Source organism: Pristis pectinata, chromosome 7, assembly GCF_009764475.1.
Source record: "Pristis pectinata isolate sPriPec2 chromosome 7, sPriPec2.1.pri, whole genome shotgun sequence".
Classification (NCBI taxonomy): Eukaryota; Metazoa; Chordata; class Chondrichthyes; order Rhinopristiformes; family Pristidae; genus Pristis; species Pristis pectinata.
Window position 1 is genome coordinate 39,609,021 of NC_067411.1, and position 15,009 is coordinate 39,624,029.

A 15,009-nucleotide genomic window follows, 5' to 3' on the forward strand; every position below is an offset into this window, starting at 1 on the left:
TCCCTTATACAATAAGATGGACTACGACCTCACGATCTATCTTGTTGTGACCTTGCACTTTATTGCACTGCACTTTCTCTGTAGCTATGACACTTTACTCTGTACTGTTATTGTTTTTACCTGTACTACTTCAATGCACTTTCTACTAACTCAATGTAACTGCACTGTGTAATGAATTGATCTGTACGATCGGTTTGTAAGACAAGCTTTTCACTGTACCTCGGTACAAGTGACAATAATAAACCAATACCAATATCAAAGACCCCTCCAACCCCAGTCACTCTCTCTTCTTCCCCCTCCCATCAGGCAGAAGATACAAAAGCCTGAAAGTACATACCACCAGGCTCAAGGACAGCTTCTATACTGCTGTTATAAGGCTACTGAACAGACCTTTTGTAAAATAAGATGGACTCTTGACCTCACAATCTACCTTGTCACTGCCTTGCACCTTATTGACTACCTGCATTGCACTCTGTAGCACGATATGCTGCATTCTGTTAATACTTGTCCCTTGTACTACCTCAATGTAAAAATGTGATGAAATGATTTATATGGATGGCATGCAAAACAAAGTTTTTCACTGTACCTCAGTAAATGTAACAACAATAAAGCAATTTACCTCATAACCATGAGCTTTAATTTTCCACAATAACCTCTGGTGAGTCACCACGTCAAATGGAAATCGAAGAACAGTACATCCACCAGTCTCACTTTATCCACAGACATGATACAATTGGTCAAACCTAATTCCCACATTGATTTTGCCTGCTCATCATGATTATTTTGAAGTTCTCTGCTATAACATCTTTAATACTTTCCAACATTTTCTCAATGCGGTTTTTAATCTAACTTTCCTGCTTTCTGTCTCCCTCCATTTTGAGCAAAGGAGTTGCTTTCACTATTTTCCAATCTAACAGAACCTTCCCCAAATCAGGGGAATTTTGGAAAATTAAAGCTAAGGCATCAACTATCACACTAGATACTTGCATTAAGACCTCAGGATGCAGTCCACTGGGATCTGGAGACTTTTCAGCCAAGCTCCAACAATTTGCTCATAAATTTCCTGGAGTTGTTCTCTTCCGACTTTCAGCTATTTCTGGAACATTACTGGGACAAAGACCAATGCAAAATACTCATTTAATTCATCAGCCATCTCCTTTTCCATTACTAATTCCCCAGACTCATTTTTCTATAGGCCTGACACCCATTATGTCAACTTTTTTTTTCAGGATCTAAAGAAACTTTTACCATCTGTAAAATTATGCAAAGGTTTGACAGTGTAGACAGTCAAGATGTTCAAGTGTCAGCACAAGATGGTCACTAATAAATCCAATCATGAATTTGGAAGGAAAATCTTAAGTGGTGGGAGTGTGGAACTTGCTCCCACATTGGAAGTGGTTGTGGTGAATAGCAGGGATGGATTTAAGCAGAAAGAGGATACAATGAAGGGGGAAAAAGAGGTAGAAGGAAATGTTTCCTTAATCTGTTGCCCTTCCATAAACACCCTTGGAATTGAGTGCCCTGATAGGCCACTTCAGAAGGCATTTAAAAGACAAGACTCATACAGCATGGAAACAGACCCTTTGGCCCACTACAATCATCAAGCACCCATTGATAGTCATTCAATTTTATTCTCCCCAGATTCTACCACTACCTTCACCTACACACTGCTGGTAATTTACAATGGCCAATTAACCTTTCAACCCATGTGCCTTTGGTACCTGGGAGGAAACTGGAGCACCCAGTGAAAACCCACAACATGTAAACTCCACACAGACAGAGCCAGAGGTCGGGATCGAACCTGGGTTGCTGGAGCTGCGAGCCAGCAGCTCCACACCCCGTGCTGCCCAAACGACATTGCCGTGGGTTGGAATCACACATCTGCCAGATGGAGCAAGGGCAGCAGATCTCTGACCCTGATGAAGATTCATGAACTAGATACACCTTTAACCAAAATTCCAGTAGTTTCATGATCATTACGACTGAGATCAACTTTTTATTCCATATTTATCAGATGAATTTAAATTTCCCAGCTCCCATAGTAGTGGGATTTAAACATGTTGTCAAATCATTATAGCACTAGTAGTCCAGAGGCCTGCACTAATTTATGCTCTCACACCCCAAGTGCATGAAGTTATATAGTCAGATATAGTAGACTTGGGGGGGTCTAATGGAAGGACCCCTAATTACCTACAGGCTTGAGGCTTTCCAGAGCATGCTGCTCTTTGCAAAAAGACCATGGATGTACAGAACTGGGATTTACAGACTATACATTCCAGCCAGCAGGACAGTACGATTAATATCTTCACAAGCCAGGATATCCAGATAAGCAGAAAGAGGAGAAGGTTACAAGAGTTTGTTATTTTCATCGCATGTTTACAACCAACAAGAATGTACAATCTGGCGTCAGCAACGATTAGTCAGCTGGGTGACGGAAACAGAGAGGGAGCTTTGGGAACATTTGATCTAGTATTTATTTGGGGGGGGGGGGGGGGGGGGTGGTGGGAAAGGCTCGGGGTTTTATGGTGAAATATACTCCCTTTCTTGCTTACAGACTTTGTTTGCCAAATTACCAAATCCCCTTTTCCAGCTCACGGCCACATTCCCATGTTCGACCTCCCCCAACCGGCACACTTTAGGTCTACATTTTCCCATAGCAAGACACGCAACCCAGCCTTCAATCTCACCACTACCAACTTAACCTGTGAAACATTACATTTTCCTTTAGAAAAAAAAAGCAGTTTCCTCATACACTTTCAACAATGATGATTAAAGTTGTAAGATATATATGTTTATTAGTCACATGTACATCGAAACACACAGGGAAATGCATCTTTTGCGTAGAGTGTTCTGGGGGCAGCCCGCAAGTGTCGCCACGCTACTGGCGCCAACATAGCATGCCCACAACTTCCTAACCCGTACATCTTTGGAATGTGGGAGGAAACCAGAGCACCCAGAGGAAACCCACGCAGTCGCGGGGAGAACGTACAAACTCCTTACAGACAGTGGTGGGAATTGAACTCCTTATAGACAGTGGTGGGAATTGAACTGGCGCTGTAATAGCATTACGCTAATTGCTACACTACTGTGCCGTGCCTGTACTTTAGTATTTGTAGTATCACACATTTCCCACCCTGCTTCCTCTGATCTGCTGAGATCCTCAGTTGGGCCTTCATTATTTCCAGACTTTCGACTGCTCACCACCCAGCTTCCAGGAACCTCAGGTCATCCATCTGTCTTACTCCAAAGCTCCTTCAACCATCACCTCGGATTTTTAACATTCTCAGCCTTGTTTTCAAACTCTCCTTGGTCTCAAGCTCCTCATCTTTGAGAGTTCCTCCCAACATTCAGCTCTCCGAGATAGCTCCACTCCTCCCCAAGGGAAGCATGTAAGTGGAGGCTGCATTTAGGGTGATGTCATTGTGACGACAGTGGTGTAGGGAGAATGACAAAACACACCAAGGAAACATGAGAGACTTGTTAGTCAAGGACAGTTGGATGACAACAACGGATTAGAAAATGAAAAGCAGGAGGCCCAAGAATCTGCGGGAACACCAGAAAGAAAAGCACGCAGAATAAATGTCCTCTTCACCATAAAATAATTTGCAATTGTACAGCTCATTTAACAAAGTAAATACTCCCTCTCATTCTCCTTCAGAGCAACAAGAAAAATCAACCAAAATTTGACACCCAGGGATGTAAAGAGAATTTAGCGCAAAGAGTTACATTTTAAAGGAGGAGAGAGGTGGGACAGAGGCTGAGGGAGTGATATCGAGAGCTGAGGGCCTTAGCAGCTGAAGGCACAGCCACTAGAGGTTGAGGGATGATAACCAGGAATGGGCAAGAGGCCAGAATTGAAGAAGCTCAGAGATCTTAAGAGTTGAAGCGTTGAGCAATATTTCAGAAGACAAATTAAAGATTAGAACTAAAGCAATAAACAAACTGCTGGAGGAACTCAGCAGGCCGAGGAACATCTGTGGGGAGAAAGGAATTGTTGACGTTTTGGGTCCTGACGTACGCTTTCAACCTGAAACGTTGACAGTTCCTTACCCCCCACAGATGCTGCCTGACCCACTGAGTTCCTCCAGCAGTTTGTTTTCTTTTACTCCAGATTCCAGCATCTGCAGTCTTGTATCTCGATTGAAACAAAAGCCCTACCCAAAATGCAGGGTGAACTTAGTAATACAGGGAAACAGCACGCAAACAGGCTCTTCGACCCATGCCAACCACCCACCTACACTAATCCTACTCTCATTTTATGCTCCCCGCATTCCCATCAACTCCCCCCAGGTTCCACCACTCACCTACACAATACAGGCAATTTACAGCAGGCAATCAGCCCGCTGACCCACTAGTCTTTGGAAATCAAGAGCACCCGGAGGAAACGCACCGGGAGAACATGCAAAGTCCACGTAGACAGTACCCTAGGTCAGGATTGAACACGGGTCTCTAACACCGTGAGGCAGTGGGTCTACTAACTGCACTGTCCCCCAATCTCAAAAACACTGCAGCTGAGGTGCAGACAAGATGGACAAAATGTTAGAAATTTGCAAATTTTAGTCAGCGTATTCATTACTTTGGGGAGGTGGGGGGGCAGGGGAGCAATTTAAATGAGATAAATATTTCTTTTTAAACACAGTTTAGTAAAACATTTTGTACTTGCTAATGATGGCGTTTTCTGTTGCTCCCGTTGAGAAGTTGCTCGTGAACTTTGTCAGGCATCAGCCAGCACTTTCAGTGAGGACCAGAGAGAAGGTAGCCAGCACCTGGCACCAACCAGTCCAGAGCAGGGGCTGCTCTCCTCCCACTGACACCCAGGCTGAGAGGAATAAGGGAGGGAGACAGTGTACAAGGGAGTGTGCAAGGCAGTACACTCTGCCAATAGCCAAGAAGGGATGTATGAAAATCAAAGGGATTGATGAAGGCTTCAGCAAAAGATAGGATGAACCAGGGAAGGAAGCAGACCATGCTGCAGAGGTGGAAGCAAGTGGTCCTTGTGAATGAATAGGTTCTATGGTGAGAAGTTCAGAATGGGTTAAAATCCTGCAAATGGTCTGCTTCATTCGAGACAGTGACATTGAAAAGTCTTGGAATTGATGCAAGGGATAGGTGGGCACCAGCCACAACATCTGATCCCTCACCATCAATCCCAAGCCTTTGCCTGGTCGGTGTCTCAGGTTGAACCAGGGACACCAATTGTGTCTCTCAATGAACACCCTCTTCCTTCTATCTTATGGAAACTGCAGCCCATCCAGGTCTAGAAGACTTCAACAGCACAGAAGGAGTGGAGCGGTCAAGAGAGGTAGTCCTGGGTTCCATACAAGATATTTATTTGTCACATGTACATCGAAACACACAGTGAAATACGTCTTTTTGTGTTGCTAAGAATGTTCTGGGGGCAGCCCACAAGTGTCGCCACGCTTCCGGCACCAACATAGCATGCCCACAGCTCCTAACCTGTACATCTTTGGAATGTGGGAGGAAACCGGAGCACCCGGAGGAAACCCATACATCCGGAAGCTGACCTTCTGGATACTGATTTCAATGAGGAAACTATTTCTGAAGATCAGTCATTCACTGAATGAATGAAATCCGGTATTGTCAAAAGGATCAGCAAAACTGTCAAGATAGGTCATTCAGTTTCCTCCCACACATCTACAATCATTTCTCCCCAAAGCAATTATCCGATCTGCATATGACCCATTCAGATACTGACCCATTGAACTTACCATTGGCAAAGAGCTCAAAAATATGAATAAAACTAATGAATGAAAAATCTTTCAAACACTCATCTAGAATTCACTGGGACACTAACAAGGACGAGCACAAGCTGCGTATTTAAATTCACTCTCTCCTTTTCTGATGTGTCAGCTGTGGCTCAGTAGGCAGCACTCTCTCTTTCTTCCTAGCCAGAAGGTTCTGGGTTCAAGCCCCGCTCCAGAGACTCGAGCACAAAAACCTTGGCTGACCTCCAGTGTGGAACTGCTGGTGTCGGAGCTGCCGTCTTTTGGAGGGGATGCCAAACGGAGGTTCTGTCTGCTCGGGAGAACATAAATATCCCATGGCGCATGAAGACAAGAGAGATTTCCTTGGGTGTCCTGGCTAATAGTTACCTCTCAATCAGCATCACTAACAGAGATCATTCAGTCACTATCACAATGCCGTTTGTGGGAGCTTGCTGTGCAAAAATTAGCTATCATAATTCCCACATTACAACAGCAACTACACAAGAAATATTTAACTCTGAAGCACATTATGCCTTGAAGATGCCAAAGAAATGCAAGTCTTTCTTAGAATCAAATGCAATGGTTAACTTGTGCAGAAATATTGGGGAAAAAATAAATACTTCCCCACACTGTGCTGGCTATTGTATTATGCAAAGACATATTTTCAGTTGCCTTTTGAGTTATTGATTTATTCACTGCTGTTGAGGTAATAGTGCAGTTGAACCAGTTATAATTTACAAACCAAATATTTTAACTCTCTTGCCCGTTAAATCATAAGAATTTCTACACACTAGTCTTAAAAGGCACACTGAGAATTGACGGACAGGTTACAGGTTAACGTGGACTAGCCTGTGGGTAAAACCTTGTTGACGCTCTAAGATATTGTCACCCTTTAGGTTTAAGGTTTATTTCTCCAGGACATACTTCCACACAGACAGAAGAATTACGCACACCCACAGACACACTGAGGATTTTAAGAAGCTTTCCCCTCGCAGCCAGAGGCCCGGCAATTTAACCTCAAGATGCCACATCAACCTAACAAAGCATTACTGCAGCACTATCGTCAATAAACTGATTCGCCACAATAAGATAAAGCACCTCTTGGATGTTCCAACCATTGCACAATTCATAAGAAACAGTAAACCAGGCTGGACGTGCATAAATAATCTTGCCCAACGAGGGGAAAAATTATAAGGATTGTGTATTTGTCATTTCTTCCAATGCAGTGCCAATGTAACAAGATTTTTTTGCTTTGCTATAAATGGTTTTTGTTGCAGTACAGGTTCCCACCCCACATCACCTTTCAGCATCTGTCGCAAATCCACTCTGCAAACGAGAAAATTAAAGGGCATCCTGCAAAGATTTGCTAACACAATCTTGTTTGCACTTACCTGTGATGTCTAAAGCCCCGCAAGGTCTGGATTCGATTGCATTGCGTGCAATTTGCACGTTTGCTTGCAATGCTTCAAAACCTTCTTGCGTGCAGATTCTCCGTCTCATACACAAACGCGCACTGATTTTGCACAGTGAATGACGTTCCCTCTCCAGCAGGAAGTCGTCCCAGTGCATGCAGCCGGCTGTCGAGGAATACTACGCATGCGCTGTGCGGGCGATGGCCGGATTTGAGGTACGCACGCGCAGTGGGAACAATTGCCGGCGGTAAGGTGATGCGCCTGTGTGGTGGGGTGTCGGCCTTGAACGCCCGGCGCATGCGCGGCGACAGAAGCGGCTGCATTGAGGATGACCTGGGGCAGTTAGACCTTTGTCCCATCCCAGGGTCAAACCAGCCCATGACCCATTTCCAAGAGTTAATAAGTCCCTGACTCCTCTACAGCTTCAGTACAATCCTTCTTTCCCCTCCTGGGTCAATTCAACCCCAGGGTAACATGAGTTAAACAAACCTTAAATTGGTAAATTATTTATTATTGTCACATGTACTGAGGTACAGTGAAAAACTTGTCTTGCATACCATTCATACATATCAATTCATTACAACAGTGCATTGAGGTAGTACAGCGTAAAACAATAACAGAATATAGAATAAAGTGTCACAGCTACAGACAAAGTGCAGTGCAGGTACACAATGAGGTGCAAGGTCAGAACGAGGTAGATTGTGAGGTCAAGAATCCACCTTATCATACTAGAGAACAGTTCAATAGTCTTATAACGGTGGGATAGAAGCTGTCCTTGAGCCTGGTGGTATGTACTTTCAGGCTTTTGTATCTTCTGCCCGATGGGAGAGGGGAGAAGAGAATGTTCAGGGTGGGTGGGGTCTTTGATTATGCTGGCTGCTTTACCGAGACAGCAAGAAGTATAAACAGAGTCCATGGAGGGGAGGCTGGTTTCCGTGATGTGCTGAACTGTGTCCACGGCTCTCTGCATTTTCTTGAGGTCTCGGGCTGACCAGTTGGCATACCAAGCCATGATGCATCCAGATAGGATGCTTTCTATGGTGCATGGAAAAAAGTTGGTGAGGGTCAAAGGGGACATGCCAAATTTCTTTAGGCTCCTGAGGAAGTAGAAGCACCGGTGAGCTTTCTTCGCTATGGCATCAACGTGGTTGGACCAGGACAGGCTATTCGTGGTTGATGTTCACCCCCAGGAACTTGAAGTCTCAACCCTCTTGACCTCAGCACCATTGATGTAAACAAGAGCATGTGTACCACCCCCCCCCCCACCTTCCTGAAGTCAATGACCAGCTCTTTTGCTGACATTGAGGGAAAAATTGCTGTCATGACACCACGTCACTAGGCTCTCCTTCCTGTGCTCTGACTCATCGTTATTTGAGATACAGCCCTCTACGGTGGTATTGTCTACAAACTTGTATATGGAGGTAGAGGAGAATCTGTCCACGGTTTATTGATCAATCAAACAACCTCAGTGGGTCTAACTCCAAACCCTCTGGGGCTAATCAAATCTTTGACTCCTCTCCCCAATTCAATCCAACCACCCCCCAATCCAGAAGGCATTCCTTTGCCTGACCTCCTGCCTTTTCAACTCCTCCTCATCCCTCTACAACCCCTGTCCCTTCTTCAAGGGTCTGTCTAACCTCTGACCTCTCCCAAAGGATGTGCACAATCAGCCCCTTCAAGGGGTCAATCCAACCCTTGCCTCTACCTGGTGGTAATCGAGCTTCTAATTTATCACCAAAAGCTCAATCATGACCTTTCCAGGGGTTAATTCAACCACTAAAAAAAACATACAACCGAACCAGGTTTCCTATAATTTTGGACCTCCTCTGTATAGCCTGGGTATTAACTGGTATGCAGGGTCACTCCACTACCCTAGCATCTTCTACTCCTTAATATGAAGTTCTGGTCCTGCCTAAGAAGAATGCAACCACTGATGCATCACTAAGGGGTCTGTACTTTTCCTGGTTCTTCCCAAATGTCAATCCTATCCTGAATCCTAGAGGTCATACAAAACTCCAGAAATTAATTGAATTTGATTCTGGTAGGTCCCAAACCTCTGATCCCCACCCAGAAGTCGGTCCATCCGCAGACCCTGTCCCAGATGTATATCCACTCCTAGAGTAGCCAATTCAATTTGATACTTGAGGGATCAATCCAAACCCCAATAAAGAGCTTCTCCATTCCCATTCCCAGGGATCAATCCTAGGGGATAATTAATACACCTCAAAAATTAATCCAATCTGATCTTCAAGGCCTCATTGCAGATCCTCATTCTAAAGCAAACCCTGACCTAAAGTTGGTCAATCCATTCCTCACCTGAAGAAACTCCAAAACTCCTACAGTCACCCTTGGACCAGTCAAACACCAATCCAAGATTCTCAAAATAGTCTACCACACCTCTCTGGTTTCACTGGATTCAGTCCAGGTTTACTCTGGAATTAAACTGGTCAACTCTAGTCCACTGGATATTCCCACCTCTGAATGCATGTTATTAAATTCATCAAGGGCAGTCCCAGTGATCCATACCTTGAGGATTACACCATGCTGTTCCAACCCCATCCTGGTAATCCAACTTCATCCTTGGGCTCAATACTCAGTCAGCAAGTAGCACAATAAACAATCTGCTGGAGGAACTCAGCAGGTCGAGCAGCATCTGTGGGAGGAAAGGAATCCTTGATGTTTTGAATCCTGATGCAGGGTTTCGTCCTCCCACAGATGCTGTTCGACCCACTGAGTTCCTCCAGTAGATTGTTTGTTGCTCCAGATTCCAGCATCTGAAGTCTGTAGCATAGCGGTTAGCGTAATGCTATTACAGCGCCAGTGACCTGGGTTCAATTCCCGCTGCTGCCTGTAAGGAGTTTGTACGTTCTCCCCGTGACTGCGTGGGTTTCCTCTGGGTGCTCCGGATTCCTCCCATATTCCAAAGACATACAGGTTAGGAGTTGTGGGCATGCCATGTTGGCGCTGGAAGAGTGGCAACACTTGCGGGCTACCCCCAGCACATTCTCAGTATGCAAAAAAGACGTATTTCATTGTGTGTTTCGATGTACATGTGACTAATAAATAAATATCTTATAAATATTTTATCTTGTATCTCCAGTAGGTAGCACACTTGTCAGACTCAGAAGGCTGTGGATTCAAGTTCCATTCCAAGGTTTGAGACCAAATATCCAAGTTGACACTCTGATGTAATACTAAGGGTGTTCTGCACTGTTAGGGGTGACTCCTTTTGAATGAAATATTAATGTCAGAATGATGTAACAGCACTATACTGGAAAAGAATTAGGGAGAACTACTGCTATCCTAGTCATTGTCCCTGTCACATTCCTGTGTGGGAGCTTGCTGTGAGCAAATTGGCTGCTGAATTTCTGCATTAAAATGGTAACTCTATTTCACTGGCCACAAGAGACACTATAGAAATGCTGATGTTTCATTTTTCCCCTCTGTCCTCAGGGCCCTGCTCCATTTCAACAACTGTCAATCCAAACCCAGAATTAGCTTCCAATGTTGGTCCAAGTCCCATTGATCAAAACTTGGAGACAAACAGCAGGCTACCTTACCTCTCTGCAATCAACTTAAAGGCACAGAACTAGTCTGACTTCGTTGATTTTTAACTTTCAGTGAAAAATTAATTTCCTGCAGGAGGAACGCTTAACTGCAAAGAATGTGATAGCAACGTTCCCTTGTGTGTGCACCATTGTCCACGTCCATCAATATCTTAACATATGACGATACAGTGGTGCAGCAGGTAGTGTTGCTGCCTCACAGCTCCAGTAACTCGTGTTCCGTCCTGACCTCCGGTGCTGCCTATGTGGAGTTTACAAATTCTCCCTGTGTCCGTGTGGGATTACCCTGATTTCCTCCCAGTTCCTGAGATGTGCAGGTTGGTAAGTTAATGAGCCACTGTAAACTACCATAGTGTAGATGGGTGGTAGAAAAACTGAGGGGAGCTGATGGGCTTATGAGAGAGAATATATTAAGAGAGAATATATTACAAGAGAATAAGTGAGGGAATGGAATTACTCTGAGAGTAAGCATATACAAGAGGGGTAGAGTGGCCTATATTGTAAGAACATGTATATTTGTGCTTCATTAGCAACAACCGCTTCTATTTATATAGCAGCTTTAATGAAGTCAACTTTAATCAAACACAACCTGATGCTGGAAGCCAAAATTAGTTTGTAGTGCTGAAGATGACAGAGATAAAAAGAGCATGGAGGGATTGAAAAACAAGGATGGGGATGCTGAAAATAAAGGTACTGCTTCACAAGAGAATTAGTGGGGGTCAGCAACTGCAGGAGTGATGAGTGAACAGGGCTTGGTGCAAACTAGGGCACAAGCTGCAGAGCTTTGATTAAGTTTACATTTGGTCACAGTTCACATAAGAACATAAAAGCTTTTTACTTCGTGCTGATTAATGCTGATGCCTTAAGACCCTTCCCAAATAAATTTTCAACTCTTCAATATCCCTGATGCTAAGGTGGTAACTTTGCAATGCTCCGTGATGATGGAATTGTCAGCGAGGAACTGCATTTTTGGGCCACAATCAGATATGTGCTTTCATTAAACTTCCAAAGGTGCTTATGTCTCCCTCTCCTCCCATCCCCCTCCTCAGGTTGGTGGGGAGGGCAAGTTCTAAGGTCTCTGAGATATTTCCTCTGGGATAAAGCTGAGTTATCTGCAGATTTCAGAAATCCTGTCGGTACGCAGGGGTGGGGGGAGGCAAGGAAAAGAGATTTTGTTTCCATGGAACAAGAGAGGAAAAGAAGAAAAAAAGACTTCTATTTTTATTGCGCCACCCACGGTCTGAGTGATTTTACAACCACTGAATTCCCTCTGCACGTGAAGGAGAGTGGGCATAAAGATCTTAAAAGGCAGACTGAATATTTATCATCTGGACAAAGTGCATCAAGATTACCACCTCAGTTATAGTGCCCTCAGGGTTTGTTCAGTGAGTAATGTTGCCGATCCTAATAAATCATTTATTTTACACTAATGGACTGCCGTGCTTTGGTTTGCAGTGTTATTTTCTTTCATGCAAAGAATTTCAAGCACATTCATTTCAATGGTCTGTGCCGGTGTGTACGAGTGTCCTCCCACTCCCTTCCTCATTTCCCTTCTCCTTTATCTAACCTATCTTTACCTATTTATCTAACTTCACCTAAAATGCATCTATTTCTGTTCACTTCAGCTACTCCATGTGGTAATGCATTCTACATATTCTGGTTATAGGGGTGGGGGGGGGGAGGGGGAAACAGAGCTGGGAAATAACTGGATGAATGTTTGTTACAGTACAATCATGCTATCAGTAAGAACCTGCAAGATTTGAGGGTAGCTGCAAACTGCAATGTGTCTTCATTTCTCCGTGCTGTTCCTGTTCAATGAAGCAGTCGCTCGACTACAGTTGTGGAACTGTTTTCCATCTCCCCGGTTAGTGTCTGTTTACACCAAGCAACGACTCCCTGATCTGCAACAGCTGCAGCTTCCCAACCTATGAGCACTACAACATGGCCTGACGTCAGGGACATAGAGGAGAAAGCACTTCATGGGTCCCAGAGAGAATTATTGCTGCAGAGACGCCAAAGTAATGTCAGTTGGTCAGGTTACTGCAATATGTTAATTTTAACCTTTACAGGAATGGAATTGCTTTGCAGCCCGTGATGTGTGCCCCTCTCTCTTTTATTTTAAATTTGCAAAGCTCAAAATTATTTTCTTCTGAGACAAAACATTAATTGTGCCCGTGTCAATTCTCAGTATTTTCTGAAACCCGTGTCTTGAGCTCTCTTGCTATCTATCTTACTGCTTGTAGTTTTAATTTTAATATTCTATTATGATCTTAAAAATGCTAACTAATGCAAGTAAAAATTGCGTGCATAACTCATGCAAACAAAACAGGGCTTACAAAGGTACAGTGGCTCAGCTTGTTGAGCCGCTGCCTCATGGCTCCCAAGACCCCAGTTCGATCCTGACCTCTGGTGCTGTCTATGTGGAGTTTGCATGTCCTCCCTGTGACCGTGTGGGTTTCTCCTGGATGTTCCAGTTTCTTCCCACATCCTAAAGGCATGTGAGTTAGTAGGTTAATTTGCTTCTGTAAATTGGCCCCACTGTGTAGGTGAAAGGTAGAATCTTGAGGGAGTTGTTGTGAACTTGGGGAAGAATAAAACAGCATTAGTGTAAGCGTGTGTTTGATGGTTGGCATGGACGCTCTGGCCTGAATGGCCTGTTTCCATGCTATATGACACTGATGAGGGAATAGGTTTCTTATCTTAACAATAATATACTTTCTATTTACCTAGATGTCATGCCTTCAGTGCCAGGGCTCACACTGTTCTCTCCATCTCTTCTCCTTTAAGGCCTACATATTTGACCAAGCTTTTGGTCATATGTACTAATGTCTCTTTATGCAATGGAGTGTCAGATTTTAACTGCTAGTGCACTTCTGAAGCATCCTGGTACAAAAATGCACTACATAAATGCAAGCCATATATTATTTATATCAAAAAACATATTTTTCCTGGATATGTAACTAAACCCTTGCCAGTTCAATCTGCAGTCCACAGAGGTACTATCAACTGCTACCAATTCGTTTTGCAAATGATGACTGTGTTAATAAAGCATTTGGTTAAACTGCAGATGGACATCAAAGTACAGTGTATTCAAACTGTGGCAGATTGCCACTGCATTAATTGGGATTGAGATAGTAAGAAGCCTGCTTCATAGCAAAATCCGGCAACCAGACTGAGCTAAAGAATTTGTACGGGTTAATCTATAAATCCAAACACATCTGGTCATCCAGCTATTTTACACACAGCAGAATCCTAAGCGGTGCCCAATTAATCAATGTCAAAATCTCAGATATTCTGCTACAAGTCTGTTCTCCAATTTATAAACTCTGTAATACAGGCATAATTCTCCTGATAAATGAGGCAGGCTCCAAATCCAGGAATCACAAATACAGTAAGGAATTCAGGAGAAAACACTTTATCAGGGGAGTGGTGAGAATGTGGAATTCACTCCCACTAGGAGTGGTTGAGGACAGCAGAGATATGATTAAGGGGAAGCTGGATAAACACAGTGGAGAAAGGAATAGAAGTAGATCCTATTAGGGTGAAAAGAAAGGGAATGCATGGATTATTAACATCTGCATAGCACACATTGGGCTGAATGGTCTATTTCTGTGCAGTAAGTTTTAGGTAAACATGGATCTGTCACAACATCTATTGTTTCTGCTCTTATACAGAGACCTTTAGATTGGAAATATGGTAGTGGCACAGTGGTTAAACTACTGGACTAAAAGTCCAAAGCCTGGAGTTCGAATCCCACCACACTTGTGTAGTTTAAATTATTGTTAATAATCCAGAATTTAAGAAACAGCCTCTATTCTCAGTGGTGATAACCATGAAACTGCTGGATTATTGTAAAACCCCAACTGGTTCACTGATGTTCTTTAGAGAAAGAAATCTGCTATCCTCATCTGGCCCAAATGTGACTCCAGACCTCACACCAATGTGGTTGCCGCCTTTGAAGTGGCCCAGTAAATTACTCTATTCAGGGGTAAGGAATGTTGGCCTTGCCTGCAATGCCCACTTCCCTCTCACCCCCAACCCCCCAAAAAATGAATACCAGCAGAGATTTTGACTGAGAATATACAGATGCTAGAGGAACTGGACTGACTTCACCTGCTAAAGAAATAATTGTCCTGACAGCATTAGGTTCCTCCTTATCTAATAATAAATTATTCCAAGGGAAAATCAGCCTCTCTGAACAAACATTTTGAAATTAAAGCAAAAAAACAGGCCATTCAGCACAATGGCGAGGTTGATGTGGTAGGAGTGGGTACAGTTACAACATTTAAAAGACATTTGGAGAGG

The 15,009-nt window shown here is 43.7% G+C and overlaps 1 protein-coding gene across 2 annotated transcripts in view; it reads right to left on the minus strand.

The window, feature by feature from the left end:
* The window catches only part of LOC127572341 (amyloid-beta A4 precursor protein-binding family A member 1-like), a 136,271-nt gene extending 128,947 nt beyond the window's left edge, over positions 1–7,324 (minus strand). Inside the window, exon 1 of one of the 2 annotated variants that reach the window (XM_052019485.1) lies at positions 7,118–7,324. The gene's annotated coding sequence lies outside the window, so the exon portion shown is untranslated. The remainder of the gene's footprint in view (positions 1–7,117) is intronic. The other variant, XM_052019483.1, reaches the window with a different exon arrangement.
* Between the last annotated feature and the right edge of the window lie 7,685 nt (positions 7,325–15,009).